Source organism: Myotis brandtii, unplaced genomic scaffold (genome assembly GCF_000412655.1).
Source record: "Myotis brandtii unplaced genomic scaffold, ASM41265v1 scaffold365, whole genome shotgun sequence".
Lineage (NCBI taxonomy): Eukaryota > Metazoa > Chordata > Mammalia > Chiroptera > Vespertilionidae > Myotis > Myotis brandtii.
Window position 1 is genome coordinate 1,320,796 of NW_005364031.1, and position 17,941 is coordinate 1,338,736.

Consider the following 17,941-nt stretch of genomic DNA (forward strand, 5'->3'; position numbering starts at 1 on the left):
TACAGTCTGTCTAAATCAACATGACACTTCTCTGACATGAGTCTTGATCGCTTTCTCCCAACACAGCCATTCCTTTTGACTATCTCCATTTCTCAATGGCTAAGTCAAAGAGGGCTTGTCATTTTATGAACATTGCTCCCAGTTTTGCTTAGGTTTCTCTTAACTTTCTCTCCTTCTGTATTTATCTTAGGGCCAAGGATTCGCCAGGAGCCTTACTTCCAGCCAACATGGGTTGGAATTTCACAAGGCAGACAGAGCCTTGGTTTCCCCTTCAGTTCCTATTTGCAACACAGGCATTTTCTTTGCTGAATTTCCAGCAGCAATTCTCAGTAAGGGCAGCTGCTGCTCTGAGCCTCTTTGAGTTTTTCTTTCATTCTCTCTTCACATATCGAACTCATTTTGTCTTGAAAGGTTCTCAGTCTCCACTGGCCTGGGGAGGGTGGGACATATCACAAGTTGGCAGAGTTGCAGTGTACTGGGCTTTGAACTTGTAAAATTCTTTGTAAAAGTCTAAATCTTTAGAGGAAAAAAGAGAAGTTTCTGGTACATTTAGACAATGCAATAACTGGAATGACCCGAGTTTAAAGATAAGGGTTAATGCTGTGATGTCAGTTCTTGGGCATAACTTCCCGGGAAACTTCAGATTGGCCAAAGCTCTCTGATTTCAAATGCCTTACAAGGTAATCTTTTTGTGTCTGAAAAAATAAGAAAATAGAAAGAACAGGATTTATGACTCTTTTGGTAATTTCTCCTGCAGCGTATAAACATGACATTCTGTGCTCCCACAAGCCGCTTTTCAGAGAGAGAATTCGGCATCATGTGCTGCTGCTATCACTGCTGCCCTTCCAGTCTGACACTCCAGTTAGAAAACTGAAGTGCCATGAAGATGTTCATTCTCTTCCCTCTCAATTAAGATGCACAGACTGCCGTAACCGATTTGGATCAGTGGATAGAGTGTCAGCCTGCAGACTGAAGGGTCGTGGGTTTGATTCCAGTCTAGGGCAAGTACCTTGTTTGCAGGCTCAATCCCTGGCCCAGTTGAGATGGGAGGCAACCAATTGATGTGTCTCTTGCACATTGATGTTTCTCTCTCTCTCCCCCTCCCTTCCACTCTCTCTATAAATCAATGGAAAAATATCCTCCTGTGAGGATTAACAAAGATGCGCAGACTGTTAGCACATGCAACAGTTGCTTCACACATACCCCTTGTCCAGCTTTGATTATAGAATCACATCCTGACTGCGTGTGATTTAGCTCAACAACCAGGGAATATAAATGGTGCCAGAGTCACTCTCTCTCAGCTTACTATCATCTTCTGAAAAATGAGTGTAAAAAATAATATCATAATAGTCATGGGAAACAACGTAACTTTTTCAAAAGCACATTGCATGTGTGCAAATCGGTTCTAAACGTATGTATGAAGGAGAGATTCTTTCCCCATCACTCCTCCAAAGCCCCTGCCTTTTGCTCCCTATATGCTTGTGGACCTCATTCCTCATCCACTTTACACATCTCCACCATCCATCTCTGTCAATGTGCTTCTCTTGGTTATATATCGAGAGAAAATATTTGATTGCATCAGCTGACACTGGTGTTGGGTTTCTTAACCTGGGGTTTATGAGCCCCTAAAATGATATGCAGGATTCTGTGTTTGGGGACCTATGTGCCTTATTCTGTAGAAAAGGTCCACAGCGTTCATTTGATTCTTAAAACATCCTAAGATCCACCAAATTATTAAAATCACTGGGAAAATGTTTTTTATTAGCAGGCCTGCTAATTTAAAGCCCTGCATGTTTAATGGTGGCATTTTGGGAAGTTCAAGGAAGATAGTTTGAGGCATGGGGCGGGGGCAGCTTTCCAGTCCTCCTGTTAGCTATACTACTATTGAACATATTCGTTGTTCTTTAGAATCTGAAACTTGCTCCATTTTAGGACACTTTACTTTGAGAAATTTTGTGTGGAACATGCCCTGAGAAAATGTCCCTAGTTCTGTCAGACTGAGCCCGTCCCTCACAGACCCAGTGGTGGGCACACTGAATCTGTGGACACTGCTCTCCTGCTACAAACTTCTGCTTAGCTAGGAAGTGAAGGGTTAAAGGGAAGAAAAAAAATCAATTTTTATTCTGTTTGTCAATTTGGGGAGCAGTTATTTTGCCTGAATTACCCAGTGGCTAAAAAAATAAATCAGTATTTATCTTTTAAATAAACAAAAGAAAAAATTGCCTGTGTTTATATTTTGTAGGTTTTAAAGTATATAAGTCAATACGAATGATGAGAATCAATTTTTAAAAATTTTACCCTTCTTTTGATGGAAAGGGTGGATACAAATTAAAGTCCAGAGGCTGGGACAACTGATGCAGCTATGCAAACCACAAGAGCGGGGAGATTGCTTAAGGGCGGGATACTCAGAATGGCTTCTGGCCTGGTGACTCCTGAGATAGAATGCCTGGCCTGAAAAAAAAAATATTAAAGCTTATTCTGGCCCCATACTAACCACTTGAAGAACCCTGGAAGGAAGCACTATTGCCTCAGGAAAAGGAAGTATTCAGGTTTGACTTTTAACAGGGAAGGGCTGCCTGCCAATACCCAATTCCTCTTTACTTGTCTCAAATCAGCTAGGGTAGTTTAAGGACTTTGTCCTCGGGCAAATTAATCCGAAGTAAAATGAATTGGGGGAGGATTGACTGTTGAGTCAAAGATATATAGTAATTTCCCATTGAGGTAATTAGCATACTTATTCTAGGACAAGTAAACTGCCTCGAGAACGTTGGTCTTCACTCATCAGCATACAGCTCATGTCTGGCGACATGAATGCTCCTCCAAATAATGACTGCTTGTCAGAGAGACGGCATTCCCTCCCTCCCTGCCTTTTGCACAGAGTCTCCGTTTACAGACAAGTTTCACAAAAGCTTTTGCTGTGTGATTTACTTTGAAAAAAGAAGAAAAAAAAGCTTGTCTCTTCATAGTTGGCTGAAAAAGGAGATTCAGGAGAGTGGAGAATTCTGTCATATGTTTCATAGACATTCCAGACAAGCCTGGAACAACAGCCCATTTAAATAACCACTCTATGGATCCATCAAGCTGAGCTGAGACATGCTTCAGCAGCCTCTGTCTCCTTTAAACCAAGCTTTCAGTTCATACCTGGAACTTCTCTCAAATGAGGATGCTGGAAAACGAGTCGCACAGCACAGGCTGTGACAGAGGAGCTGAATTTTATCTCTGCTTTTACACAGAAGCATATGGTCTCCGCCCACAGGAAAAATCTGCTTCTCTCTGGGCTGCCACACTAAAGCATGCATGAAGGGGAAAGGCTTTGCTATCAAATGCATCTCCAGGGTTGGCATCTGTGATTAAAGCTCTGTGCTTGCCCTGCATCCCTCCTCCAGGAGGTTTAAACAAACTGCCAAAAGTTGTACCCATTTTGCTCAGAGAGTGGACAGTTGGGTGCTTGTTGTTATAGCAGTTAATAACATAGCTATTGGTTGGGTCAATGCCCTGACTTCATTGATCCTTTAATTCTGCTTTTCTGCTAATGAAATAATTAGAGGGCAGACCTAGAACTTGGAGTTTAATAGAGAAGCCTTTCTATGGTGATTACGGGTGGCAAAATGTCTGGTGAGGTTGACCACAGATAAGGGAATTTTTGTCTCCAGTGTTACTTATCGAGAGGAGCGATCTTAATAAAAGGAGCTGGATGTACATTCTGCTTTCTCCATTTTACAGATGGGAACACAGAGGCGGTGTTACTGGAACACAAATGTGAGAGGACATGAAATGGCTCAGTAGTTGTGTTTGGTGGTAGGTGTTAATAGGATGCCAAGGGAAGAAAATATAATGGTGGCTTTAAGGTAATGGAAGGAAAACTCTTTTAGTCAGAGCTCAGAGCAGAACTTTTTCTCTTCCTTCCAAAAGCCAGAAAGGCTCATTGAAGCCCCCCTCCTACTGCATAGACACAAGACAGGAGTTGGTATTTGTAGTAGGCACATTTCATATTGAACTTTTAGGGCAAGAGTCATGTGCTCTGGCCTCCTAGTATCTGCAGAAACCCCTTCATTAACATAACATAAATAATGTTTTATAAATGAAGTTGACATAAACTTTTATCTTTATGTTGGATCTTAGAACAATTGTCCAGAGAGAGACCAAGAATTCTCTGCTGCTATTGGCACCAATACAAGGAAGGGGCCTATCACCTAGTTGACACCAGATGCCTCTGAGCTCTGTAGCAGAAGAGCATGAGGCAGTGATGGAGTGCCAGCCCAGAAGGGACTGTAGGCAGCTCTTGTTTGGGAACTGGAAGCAGTGGGGAAAAGAGAGGTGAACACTTTTCTCTCCCATAATTCTTTACAGGACTAGGGAATTCACTGATGCCCTCCTGAGGAAGGCACACAGATGGTCCCAGAGATACCTTATAATTAGATTTGCAAGATACTTCTGGTTTGTTTTTGCACAGGTTAATTCTTTGGTTGACTCTATATGGTTCATTTCAAAATTTTCTCAATTAATTATCTTGGCTGTCTTTATAAGTTTCCAAGTCAAAAATTTGGTTGTTAAGGAAAAGCATCTGCATCAGTTGGACCTCACATTGACATTCAAGTTAAAAATGTGTAGAGTGGACCAGGCAAGTTGCATCACATACAGATGGGAGCTGGAACAAGGCCTGAAATTATGATCTAGTGGTAGGAAGTAAAGGGAAGAATCACCACTTATCCCAATGCTGGAATTTTTCAGAGTCAAATTCTATATATTGATTTTGTCACTGTCAGCAACAGCCTTCTAATAGTTCTGCCTGTCTCAACTTTTGTCCCACTGCGGCCTCAGTAATCTTGCTAATTTCTTTGCATGGCATAAAAGGCTCTTCAGGGTCTGGCTCCTGCTGTCATTTCCAGCCATTTCTCCCTCAGGTCTCTAACCCTGGTGCTCTATGGCCCATCAATCCTGAAGTACATGGAGTTTTCCCAACATGCCCTGCTATGCCTTGTCCTTTGCAGATGTTTGTCTCTGCCTGGATTCCTTCCCCCTTTTCCCATTAGCCACCTGGCAAGCATCTGCTTGATCTTTTTTTTTAAAAAAATATATTTGATTGATTTCAGAGAGGAAGAGAGAGGGAGAGACTTGGTGCTCTATGGCCTATCAATCCTGAAGTACATGGAGTTTTCCCAACATCCCCTGCTATGCTTGGTCCCTTTGCAGATGTTTGTCTCTGCCTGGATTCCTCCCCCCCTCACTTTCCCATTAGCCACCTGGAAAGCATCAGCTTGATCTTTTTTTTAAAAAATATATATTTGATTGATTTCAGAGAGGAAGATAGAGGGAGAGAGAGATAGAATCATTGGTAGGCTACCTCCTGCATGCCCCACACTGGGGATCAAGCCTGTAACCTGGGCATGTGCCCTGACTGGGAATTGAACCGTGACCTCCTGGTTCATAGGTTGATGCTCAACCACTGAGCCACACCAGCTGGAAAAGACTGCTTGACCATAAAGCCACAGTTCAAGTATTTCTCTGTCTATGAACCTTCTAGGCACATGTGGTTGCTCAATATATGAATGAACAAGTATATAAGCAAATAAATGAATGAGAGTGAACCAATGGGCTGACTTTTGTTATTTCTCTTTACTAAGATTCTACAGAATTCCCAAAGGCAGTGCTGCCTGGGTAAACAGCATGATAAATTTATAATTTTGGGGTCCAATGTTTTAAGTGTGGGAGAAAACATGGCACTTACTAGGCCAACATTGACAAACTGCTTTTCTCATTCTGCTTCAGAATGACTTGAAGATTGATTTCTTCATCCTCTCTAATATCACTATCAGCATCTAACATCTAACCTCTACAAAATAAAAACTAATGAAAACTACATAATCCACTGTGGAGCGCCTGCAGAAGACAAATGGATTGTGTGCAATATGTTTGGTTGTGTGGGTGTAATCTATCTCAGTAATTATTTGTGTTCATGAATAGCCTCTAAAATCTCTGAAGACCAGGCTTTCACAGATAAGTCAAAGGTACTGTTTTTTATTTCCTATGTGAAGAATATATCCCTCAATCATTCATTTTCTTTCTTTAAAGATGCTCAGTTAGGGAAACTTTAGGATTAACTGCAGGGGTGCATGTGTCACTGAGCAGTGAGACACCAGATATTCTGAGGAAAGGTGTGGGAGGGAGGTGAGTCCACCTGTGATGAAGAATGCTTTAGGACCGAGGGTGTGCAGTAGCAGCTGAGGCAGCATCTTCTCCTCTTCCTCTCATCCATTACAGTGTGATGCCCCAGGGCCGGCTGCAGTGTTTGTTTACAAAGATGTTCCACAGGTCAAACTGTGATCTCCATTCCTCATATGCCCTTTTGTGCCTTAGGGGTTACCTGTGGAACAGTAAGTCCTCTATCAATGTTCTTCCTTAACATAGCACGCTCCCCGGGTGGGAGCTGGGACAAGGAGTAGTCTCCAGAATTTCAAATATTTGCTACAAACTAATTTTAACAGCCAAAATAAAACACGTGTGAAAGGGGTGTGGATAGTCACGGTCTCTGTTCAGGATGCCTCAGAATAGGTGCCGGATCCCACCCTGCTAGGCATTTGAGCTCCATGCCTTTGTCCTGGGCCTATGGGATATTATGAGCTAGTGGTTCTTTGCTCAGAGTGAATAGGACGGGGAATGAGCCCAGTCCAGGCCACAAAGAGGCAGCACTCCTACTGGGCAGTGCTAGACCAGGAGCAGGCTGCTCATGAGGGGCCACCCTTAGCCCTGAGTGCAGGAAGGACCCCGTGCACTGGGCCTTGGGGAGGATGATGCTCCCTCCAGTGAAGAGTAGGCAGTCTGTGGAGAACTACTCTGCTCCCACTTGGCTCTTGGACAATCAAAGCCCCTCTGAGAACCTTTTACTAAGTGTCTGTTGTTCTTGTCTGCATGGCTCCTCAGATCTTGCCCCATCCTTAAGTACCCAAATCTCTTTATTTCTTCCTTCTCACCAACCCAGCTGAAAGTCTTATATTTTGTTTATCTGGTATAATCTCTTTACAGAATTTAGTCTTCTGGAAACTAAACCATAAAGTGACCTTTATTATTATTATTTTTTACCATATTTCTCCTCTAAGGCAGGGGACACAGGATTAAATAGCTGTTTTAATAGGCAAGTTGGTGGGAGAGGAATCATTTTGCTCAGAGTGAATAGGACGGGGAATGAGCCCAGTCCAGGCCACAAAGAGGCAGCACTCCTATTGGGCAGTGCCAGACCAGGAGCAGGCTGCTCATGAGGGGCCACCCTTAGCCCTTAGTGCAGGAAGGACCCCGCGCACTGGGCCTTGGGGAGGGTGATGCTCCCTCCAGTGAAGAGTAGGCAGTCTGCTCCCACTTGGCTCTTGGACAATCAAAGCCCCTCTGAGAACCTTTTACTAAGTGTCTGTTGTTCTTGTCTGCATGGCTCCTCAGATCTTGCCCCAAGTCTCTGTTCAGGATGCCCCAGAATAGGTGCCCGATCCCACCCTGCTAGGCATTTGAGCTCCATGCCCTTGTCCTGGGCCTATGGGATATTATGAGCTAGTGGTTCTTTGCTCAGAGTGAGTAGGACAGGGAATGAGCCCAGTCCAGGCCACAAAGAGGCAGCACTCCTACTGGGCAGTGCTAGACCAGGAGCAGGCTGCTCATGAGGGGCCACCCTTAGCCCTGAGTGCAGGAAGGACCCCGTGCACTGGGCCTTGGGGAGGATGATGCTCCCTCCAGTGAAGAGTAGGCAGTCTGTGGAGAACTACTCTGCTCCCACTTGGCTCTTGGACAATCAAAGCCCCTCTGAGAACCTTTTACTAAGTGTCTGTTGTTCTTGTCTGCATGGCTCCTCAGATCTTGCCCCATCCTTAAGTACCCAAATCTCTTTATTTCTTCCTTCTCACCAACCCAGCTGAAAGTCTTATATTTTGTTTATCTGGTATAATCTCTTTACAGAATTTAGTCTTCTGGAAACTAAACCATAAAGTGACCTTTATTATTATTATTTTTTACCATATTTCTCCTCTAAGGCAGGGGACACAGGATTAAATAGCTGTTTTAATAGGCAAGTTGGTGGGAGAGGAATCATTTACTAGCATCCCATGATATTATTCCACCTTACAAAATTGAAAATTTCATTCTGATAAAAACGTGCATCAGAATATAAAAGTATTTATATATACTTCTATAGAGTCAAGGATGAATAGTTTGGGTTTTAAATTTTGTTTTAGATGATTGGCACCTATGTGATTGATTCATTGAGAGATATCTATGTGTTTCCTTAAATAGGAGAAAAGAATCTGATTTTCAATCTTTATGTGGTTGTCCCCATGTTCCAGTTTTACTTTATGAAGAGGCAGTGCAAAAGCAGAGATGTGCTCATGGTCTCCAACATTACATTCTGCATTCTGAACCTCTCTCTTACCATTTCTAAGGCAATTTTAATTGGTAGCCCTAAAAAGACCTACTTTTGAAGAAGCTGGGCCTTTGAATCCTAGAGATTTATGTCAGAGAAACTCTGGTATCCTTTAGTCTCTGTGAAGATACATGTTGAGCAAGAAAAGAGAGATTTTCTGTACATTTTCTGCTGAGGGAAAATATATAGTTTCTTAGAAGAGAAAAATTGGTGAATACGTTTAACAAATGCGCACTCTCCCCTGTAAAATAAATCATGCTATTTAGTAAACTACCTTCAAATACATCTCAGTATGTTAAAATATGAAAATTAATGGCTAGTCATAAAAATTGAAAGAAAAATATTTTGAGCAAATGATCTATAAAGAAAAGATTTTGCTTAACTTTAATAAATGGGATTTGGAAGATGAGTTATGCTCTTACGCAGTTTCTTGCATTTATAAAATAATAGGCTTATGAATCTTCTTTTGCTTGACAGGGTCAAGTAATGTACGGATTTCCTTTCCTCTTTATTTCAGCTATTTGGGGTTCACTTGAACTGTCCTGGTTGCTGTAATGGAGAGTTATATCTCATGTCTGGTGGAAACATGAGAACTATAATACCCTTAAAAACAGCATTCCAGAATTTGTCCCAAATGAGTCTTCAAGATACTCTCCCTTAGGAGACTTAAATACAGTGTAGGTTTGAGGAGTTTTTTTCATGAGGCAAACTGGTTGATTGTGGATTACGCCATTTACACTCTGGTTTCTTTTTAAAAAGTAGTCATCTTTAGAAACATAATAAACCCTCACCACAAAAAGTTGCTCTCTAAAACAAATATATAAAAATCCATTTGTTTTAATATATACATTGGAAAAGAAAAAGTATTTCTCTATAGGAAAACTATTCTGGTGGTTATTTAAAACTAGAATGATAAGGTAATTTGAGAATTTTAATGATTCAGACGAGAGTAAAAAAAATTGCAATTATAGCATATTTGAGAAATGCAACCACATCGTTAATTGCTGCATACAATTGTGAAGTGAAGGAGAGGAAGATGATTATTATTTTGATGAAGCAGTCTTAATTATTAAGATTGACTTTTCCCTAGCCATATATCATCCCATACCTGAAAAGTGTATATAGCATCAAAAGTAATTCTGCTGATCTTGCATGGAATGCGGAATGTTGCAATATTATAGTATTGATTTCTTTTTTAAGATCCCATGCATAACCTTGTAGTGTTTTGTGTTTTTTTTTTTAGATAGAAAAAATGTAAACATTTAGTTCTCCTTCAGCAAGTATACACCCTTCCTCCCATTCCACAGCAGTGGCCTTTGCTCCTTTATTTAGATCAAATCCAAAATAAAATAATTCATTTTATTTTCTTCTGGACTAGTTGGGAGACTGCTCTGTTCCTTACCAGCTTTAGGCCTTCCCATAGCCATCCTTGTTAGCATCTCTGTGAAAAACAAAATTCGTTTTCTCAGATTTCCCATAAAGAAAATCAGTGTCATGAGAATATAACAACCACATCTTGGGCTTTGCACTATATTCTGTCATTCTCTGAAGGCTCTCTTTGAGCCACACACTCATCGGAGTATTCTTAACCTCAAACTCATTGTCCCTGAATTCTGCCTGAGTTCTCAGTGTGAACCACGTAGGGAAGTTGCTTCTTAGTGTGTCTGTCTCACAGCTCTCTCTGATTTAGTAAGGTGCTGTTTTGATTTCAGTGCTAGGAAGGCTTAGGCCCTGACATTGTAGCTCTCTTCAACATTTGATTGAGTTTTTCTGTTTCTAGCAATTTTAGTAGGGGATACAGAAAAAGTATAATGGCTCTGAAATAAGAGTTATAGTTTGAGCCAGTGGTGGCTTTACAAATCAAGAAGTATGTTGTATTATTTTTAAATTAAGGAGGTCTGTAAGCATATTGAATGATATAGCTCATTCAATAAGTATGATATTCTTGGTGCAAAGCATCTTGTTATTTCTCTGATCCACAACTACATGAAACATTAAACCTTAGATAAAATAAATATTACAATATACTGGATTTGAGGACTTTTTTTTCAGTATTAGAACCTTTCAAGAGTGCTTTCTTTCAGAAGTTGTAGGGCCTTTTGAAGTTCTTTTTTCTTTCAGTCCCACTCAAGTGCATATAATCTATATAATTATTCATCCAATACCATTTCCTTTACTGTAAATGAACACGATAAATAATAATAACTGCCAATGATTTTATAACAATTCAGAGCTTTGGGTGGATTTAACAAGTTCAAAAATGGATCTGCCTACCCAGACTCATTTCATTTGTTTAATTTCTTGGGAGAGAGTGATTAGGAATGTTTTTTTTTCTTTTCTTTTTTAAAGTTAGCTGGTAAATCTAGGCACCTGCTTACAAGTTTCAAGTCAGGGGTTCTAGGTGCTACACGATTTGTGCTAAAGTTTATTATACTAAAAAGTAATAATTGCTACGAGTAGGGATTGAATTGTGCAATAATACCTACTTAAAGTGAATTAGTTATAGAATTAGTTTTAAAATAGATTATTTGGTGCCTCAGGCTTTAATTAAATGAAATGAAGGTCCCTGTTCAGCAGCAGTGAAATAAAATGTGAGCAGTTGTGTGTGAGCTTGTATGAAGGGAGTAAGGCCTCCATCACAGCTGGAGCATCTGGCCTTGCAAATCACATTCGTGATTTGGGTAGGAAGGGTCAATTACATTCCTGTGGTAGCCACTTCTCATTCCATATTCCATCTCCAGCCTCACATCATAACCCTTTGTCATCTATTTTATGCTACTGAAACTATTGGTCACTCTTTACATAATTCCAATTTTCTGACTGATCAAGGCAGGATCATGTAAGGCTAGTGTTTAAAGAGACTTCTATTGAAGTCTTGTTGAACTGAAACTATGGCTTATCTCTAATACACAATACTAGTCAATCTAAGGAAAGATCATGTGCTTGGAGACATGGAAGGTAGGATGTGAATCCTGGCTTCATCTCTCTGGATGTGAGACCCTGAGGAAATTATATCTTTTAAGTATCAGCTCTACTCTAAAATGAGAATACTGATACCTCATACATTTTTAGAATTAAATAAGGTAATGTAGGTAAATTGACTGGTATATAGGAGACATTGGATAAATGTTTCTTGATGCCTTTTCAAACGTTGGACTTCAGATTCCCCTCTTGAACCTGGGCCAGAGTTTTTTCTTCATTTGGGGTGCGTGTGCTACAGCGGTAAGGGTGGGAAAGGCTGGAAAATGACTGTGCTCATTTTAAATGGTTTAATTCAAAGCCCCCAATATCCTCATTAAGTACTTGATTACATATCATTCTGTTTCCTATGTATTAGCTTCTGTTGTCCAATGGATTCCCTGAGGATAACTCTGAGTCCGTCTCCTAATGTAGATGTGGATACTTAGCATATCTTCTCTTACTTGGCGGGAAGCTGCTCATTGGGACTTTGATAAACATGAAAGACTCTCATTTTTCTGGAAAGGTCATGAAGCCCACTACATAGCCCTCTTCTGAGAATAACACCTCCAGATAGCCTTCTTTGAGGAGTGATTATGCTCTAACCATGCAGTTTTAGCATCCTAGTCTTGCTATGCCAGTTCATAGATGATTGCCTGCAGGGTCTGGGCACTGTTGAAGGCAGCCATATAAGGGCTGATCATCTCAGATAGCTGCCTCTGAGTGGGATTGGCATGACCTTTCCCCTACAAGATGGTGGGAATTTAGACCTTTGCAAACTTCTCTAAACTTCAGTCTTTTTTGTCTCTAAAATGGCCTAATATTATCTATCACATGGCATGTTGTGAGGATTAAGTAAATGAGTTAATTCAGGATAATGTTAGGGAGGTAGATGGAGTAGTTGGCTTTGATTCTTCACAGCCTTCTGTGTGCACAGACTACCCCTTACTTTCAGGGTTGGCTGCATGATTCACTTTGGCCAATGGCATATGGGTGAAATTGACTACATGCTAGTTCTGAGTCGAGGTATCAGACGTCTTGCCTGTTTCTGCCTTCCTTCTTGACCACCACTGTGGAAAGAAGAGGTGCCAGTTTGCTTTCTTTTTCAAGAATGATGAGAGGCACAGGGAGCAGAGCAGCCCCAACCCATAATGAGAAGTGGGGTCACTCCAGCTTTTGCAGCCTGCAGCAGAGCTCCTGGGGAGCCCAGCTTAGATCAGTTGAACTTCAAGTAATGCGCAGATGTATGTGTGATAGTAAATGGTCATTGTGTAAAGGCACTGAGGCTTGGGTAGTATTATTACTATTCTTTTTGAGCCAGGCGGTGGCTGTGAATGAAGCTGGGCCTCCACCCCAGGTCCTGTGCAGTCAGGACTCCGGGGACTCTTAATGCTCCTGAACAGACAAGGCATTTTCCAGGCAGCTTCTCTTCCTCCTGTGTTCCTGCAGTCAACTCTCATCACTGTGGGTGTCATTTTCTTGTGATCCCAAGGATCTTGACTAATACACTCATAAAACGTATAAAAAGAATGGAAAACCACTTATACAGGTTAATTTGCATCCCCTTTCTGTTTTTAGTAGTTCTTCTAAATTACGACCTCGCTGCAGTGGATGCTTTTTTAAAAGCCTGAGAGTTGAGGCATTTGTTCTTGAAACCTTTTCTGCACTTAGTTGGGTTTCTTTGTGCTGCTGCTTCTCTAGCTACAGCTACTTGCCATCACCCCGCTTCCTCCCAGGGAGTTGGAGGGGATTAATGAAACAGTGTTTGCAGAGCACTGTGAGTCACTCTGAAGAAAAGGCACAGTAGTCATATAAGTGTGGGTATCTGGAGTTGGCACTCATTTGTCCCTGTGTATGTATTTCAGATCATTTGGAATCTTTGAGGCAATAATTTCGAAGGCACAACCTCATGCCCTTCTCTTAGTAAAGGACAGCGTTTTGCTTGGAGCTGAGATATTTTTTCCACCCTTTTGGCCTCGCCGAGCTTTTTAATGATCACTTCCATGCTGCCTGTCTCTAATCTGCTGAGAGATGCTGTCGGTACAAACTGTACTGTGAGACTGTGAGAAAATTACACCACAGCCCACATGGAAGCCCTGCTTTAGGTTCCAGGATGTCTGTTGGGACCGCTGTTAAGAATACGTGTCTAAAGAAGGAGCTCATTCTAATTCTTGGTGCACAGGTGAGTTAATAAGTGTGTGCATTGAGACCAAGAGCTGATGTATCAAAGATGTGGCTCTCTATCACCTCAGGGGTGTTCTTAATAGTGGTGCTGGGTTTTTTCCCCTTTCATTTTCTTCAAAATGTATCAAGGGCTGTCATTGCTTCTCAAAGAAAGCACTTATTAATATGTATAAGGTAAGACTGCTCCTTTCTAAGAATTAACTTTACTCACAATCATTACATCCAACCATAATGCATGTGGAGAAAAAAGGCAGCACACACACACACACACACACACACACACACACACACACACACACAACAAAAGAGCACCATAGCCATGAACTTTTCCAAGGCAGAAAATGTTATACATTAATGCAAAATAAAATGCAGTCCTGTGCTTATTTTCCTCTCTGAAATTGTAGCATTTGCTAGATAATATTTTTTGTTTCTGAGTCTAAACATGCTTCATTTTCTATGATATTTTGAGGATATAACAATAGATAAATAATGGTATGTGAATGTTGTTAGAGCCCCATTTCCATTTATTTTAGATGGACCGCTCCTACTTGTCTTAGGCTATGACCTATATTTTATTTTCACCTGTTTTAACAGCTCAATGTTCAGTAATTTAAAACGTCTACTTTCAGGCAGCCACATGAACCTATTTTTCATGAATATTATGTTTTAATTTCTCTTTTGTTGAAACTGCTAATCCTAGGGACATTTAGTCGGCCATGTATTGGGAATTTATTGGATGAAGGTGCCTTGAGGAGTCACAAAAAGGTAAAGATCCAGTCTTCATTCTGAGTAATAGTAACATCAAATAATCATTGCTGCTCACTAGGTGGGTAGTTCTTTCTATTATCTTGATTAATTCTCATAACAAGACTTTGGGCTAGTATTAATTATTTTTATCCATATTTTATGGATGAGGCAATGGAAACAGAAGGGAAAAGCCACTAGTCAAAAGGTCTCTCTTGGGAGGAAGACTCAAGTTCCTTTCTTTGGGGCTTGCTTTGGTTTTCTGGAGCTACCACAGACTGGGCGACCTAAACAACAAATTTATTTTCTCAAATTTTGGAGGCTAGAAGTTCAAGATCAAGGTGTCAGCAGGATTGGTTTCTCCTGGAGCCTCTCTCCTTGGCCTGTAGGCGGCTGTCTTCTCCCTCTCTCTTCACATTTTCTTTCTTCTGTGCGTGTCTGTGTTTTGAATCTCCTCTTTTTTACATAAGAACACTAGTCATATTGAATTAGGTTATTGGGGAATCTAGGTTCTGAAGTCATCTCTGTCACTAAGATGCTGGGTGATCTTGGGCTGCTCACTTACATTTCCCGTGCTTCATTTTTTAGGCCTTAAAAATGGGGCTTGTATGAGACCTGCTTTCAAGTGTGATGATAGTGATTAAATGAGATAACAAATGGGCAGATATTTTAAAGTTTTGACATCAGAGTGAAGTTCAACTGAAAGGACTCTTAGAAAGTTTTGCATTAAGGTCATGAAAGTTTTGTTTCCTTCCTAGTCTAGCTCCACAAAAACGTGTTTTCCTTGGCTGGGGATATTTCCCACCATCACTCAGGATTGAGGTTCGAGCATAGAAGTGAAGTTAGCATACAGCCAGGTGAGTCCTTGGGATCAAGATTAAGATAAACACCCATGCTGTCAGACGTCAGGATTTCCTGTGGCTGGGTAATTGGTGTGGCATGCAAAGAGCCTTGTTTTAGGCTATTACACCCCTCTCTGCATGTTTCAGAACATTTGAATCTCTGGCCTATACATTTGAGCAATACTTTTCTATCACTTTTATCTGGACATGCAAATTGAATTTTTCCCCATTTGTTGTTTTTTTTGGGGGGAGGGGGTAGGAGGAGGGTGCAAATTCACTTGTTAATTTCTTTCTGTTCTATTTAAGGCAGATGAGGCAGGACATGGGTTATAGGCATCCTTCTAGTCTCTCCTCTTCCTCTCCCTTAGTCGGGAGGTTTTTTTTTCCACCCTTGATCCTCTTTTCCGTATCAACAACTATGAGGCCTGTTATTCCAGAGGAGTTGTAATCGAACCAGCCAATGTTATCAGTTTACTACACCGTCGTTCCAGAGAAGGCTTGGCAGGCTCCTGGACAGGGAAGCCTTCACTGACACCGAACAGATGGATTTCAGAAGCAAGTCTCTGTTTGGTGGTGCCAATAGCCAGCTGTGTTAGGATACCCTTCTGTTCTCTTCTTTTTTGCTCTAACCTGGGAGTCACTACTCTGGTCCTAGGCCCCTGCTGAGATGCAGTGCAGAGTGCAGCAGACTGGGGATGCTACTTCTTCCTGGAGTGGCATTGAGAACCTGGACTGTGCCCCGTGGGGATTTTGCTTTGTTCCAAGAATGCCTGGGGCACCTGGAAAGCTCCAGGACTTAAGGCTGCCTCTGTTCTGCTCGAGATCTCTCCTGGGGTTTCCAGAGCAGAGGCCTCACTGACCCAGGACGGGCCATGATCATGACCTTACAGGAGTTTTATATGTGGCCAACACCAAGCTTTTAGAAGTGTCCAGACTGAAGCTAAAACTCCATCACTCACTCCTTGCTCCTCTTCAGACACCCTAGGTAGCATATTAGGACTCTCTGAGGGTCAGGGGATAACGTGAAAATCGTTCTGTTCTGCCATGTGGTGAAATGGGCAGCTCTTTTGGTAATCCTACAATTTCAGTTATCAGATTGCCTTCATGATCCCTGCTTTCTTGTGGTGTGCATGCGACTCTCTTCCAAAAACATATTTCAAGGCTTGGGGTGAAACATGAGAAGCAGAGTCATCTAATATTTCTCAACTTCAAAATAATGATGTCAAGTGATTACTTGAGGTAGAGTTTCTCAGTGCCTAAAGAGTCATAAATTTGTCCATTTGTGGAACGGAGGCCACCGGAGACTATGTCTGGTGGTTTGTAAATTCAACATTCCTATGATGATCAGTAATTCATTTATGACTTCTCCCCTTGGGCACACTGCAGTAGAGAAACGATTACTCAGCGGGAGATATATTTAATATTCTCCACTCTCAAGTGTCAATGGCATAGCATTGTCTGTGGCCTCCTGTTCCAGAACTTCTTCATTTAGTTGAAAGGAAAACCTACCCACCTACTACTGAGTACACAGTGGGATAGCTCCCCATGCCTGGGCCCTTGTCCCTGAATCAGCTGGAGAGAAATATTTCCTCTGATGGAAAAGGCTTTGAAATAAATGTAAAGGGACCCGAAGAGTAAGATTTTTTTTTCATGTTTTTTGGAAACTTTTTTTGGGTGTTTATTTCAAAGACTTAAGTGTACTTTGGGGGGTCCCTAATCATCATAAGCCCTGGGAATTTACTTCTCTGCAGCTGCTCCCCCTCTCCAAGCAGCCCTGCATGGAGCAAAATAATTGTCTGTTTCTGCAAGCAGCCTCCTGTGCAGATGGAGGCTGATTAGCATGTGCGCTTGCAGCAGTCCACTGCTCTAACCACATTCGGAAATCCAGCCACTGAGAGAAACGTGGACTTGACATTCATTAACATTCTTTGGCTCCCTGGGAAATACACATAATAGGGTAAAATTGCCATTAAGGAGAGCAACACTTGAGGGAAATATCTACTCAATAAAGACAGAGATTCTTCTCATCAACAGCTGAGGAAAAATTCAGTTGCCATTAAGGGTAAAAGAGGCAGCCTCTTAATAGGAATGGAGATGGCCTGAGTTCAGCAGGTCTGCAGCTCTAATGAGTCCCATCGTCCTGCACTGGATCACAACTGACTTATTGGAATGCAGATGTTTCTCAGGCATATTTTGGTCTTAGCGGATCCCAGAGACAGTTTAATGATTTTGGTCCCCAAGGCTGTCTGTGTTAAACTTAAGAAAAGGCAAACATGGGAGGAACAACTCTGAACACTGACATAGAGTCCTTAGGTTAGGACTTTGTCTCCTGTGGGTTGGGGGAGTAATATTCATGGCTATTCTCGTTGCTGGGGACTTGAGGTTCCTAGTAAGATACTGTGAAGTAACATGTGCCATGGGTAATTCCTATATCAGACCTAGATCCACCTTTACATCCCTAGGGTAATTTGATTGGAGTCTTTGGTCTCCATAGTCCTTTGAATTTAAATGATACTATATAATGAAAGCCTAATATGCTAAGTGTCTGACCATTCATTCAACCAATCAAAGCATAATATGCTAATGATATGCTAAGGTCGCTCAACCTCTCGGTATGATGTGCACTGACCACCAGGGGACAGATGCTCTGACCTGTAGGTTAGCTTGCTTCTGGGATCCGGCTGACTGGGACTGAATGAGATGGGCCAGACATGCCCTGGAGCCCTCCCGCAGTTCCTTCCTGGCTGGCCAACTGCCCATGTCCCTCCCCGGCCCTGATCTTGCACTGGTGGGATCTCTCAGCCTGGCCTGC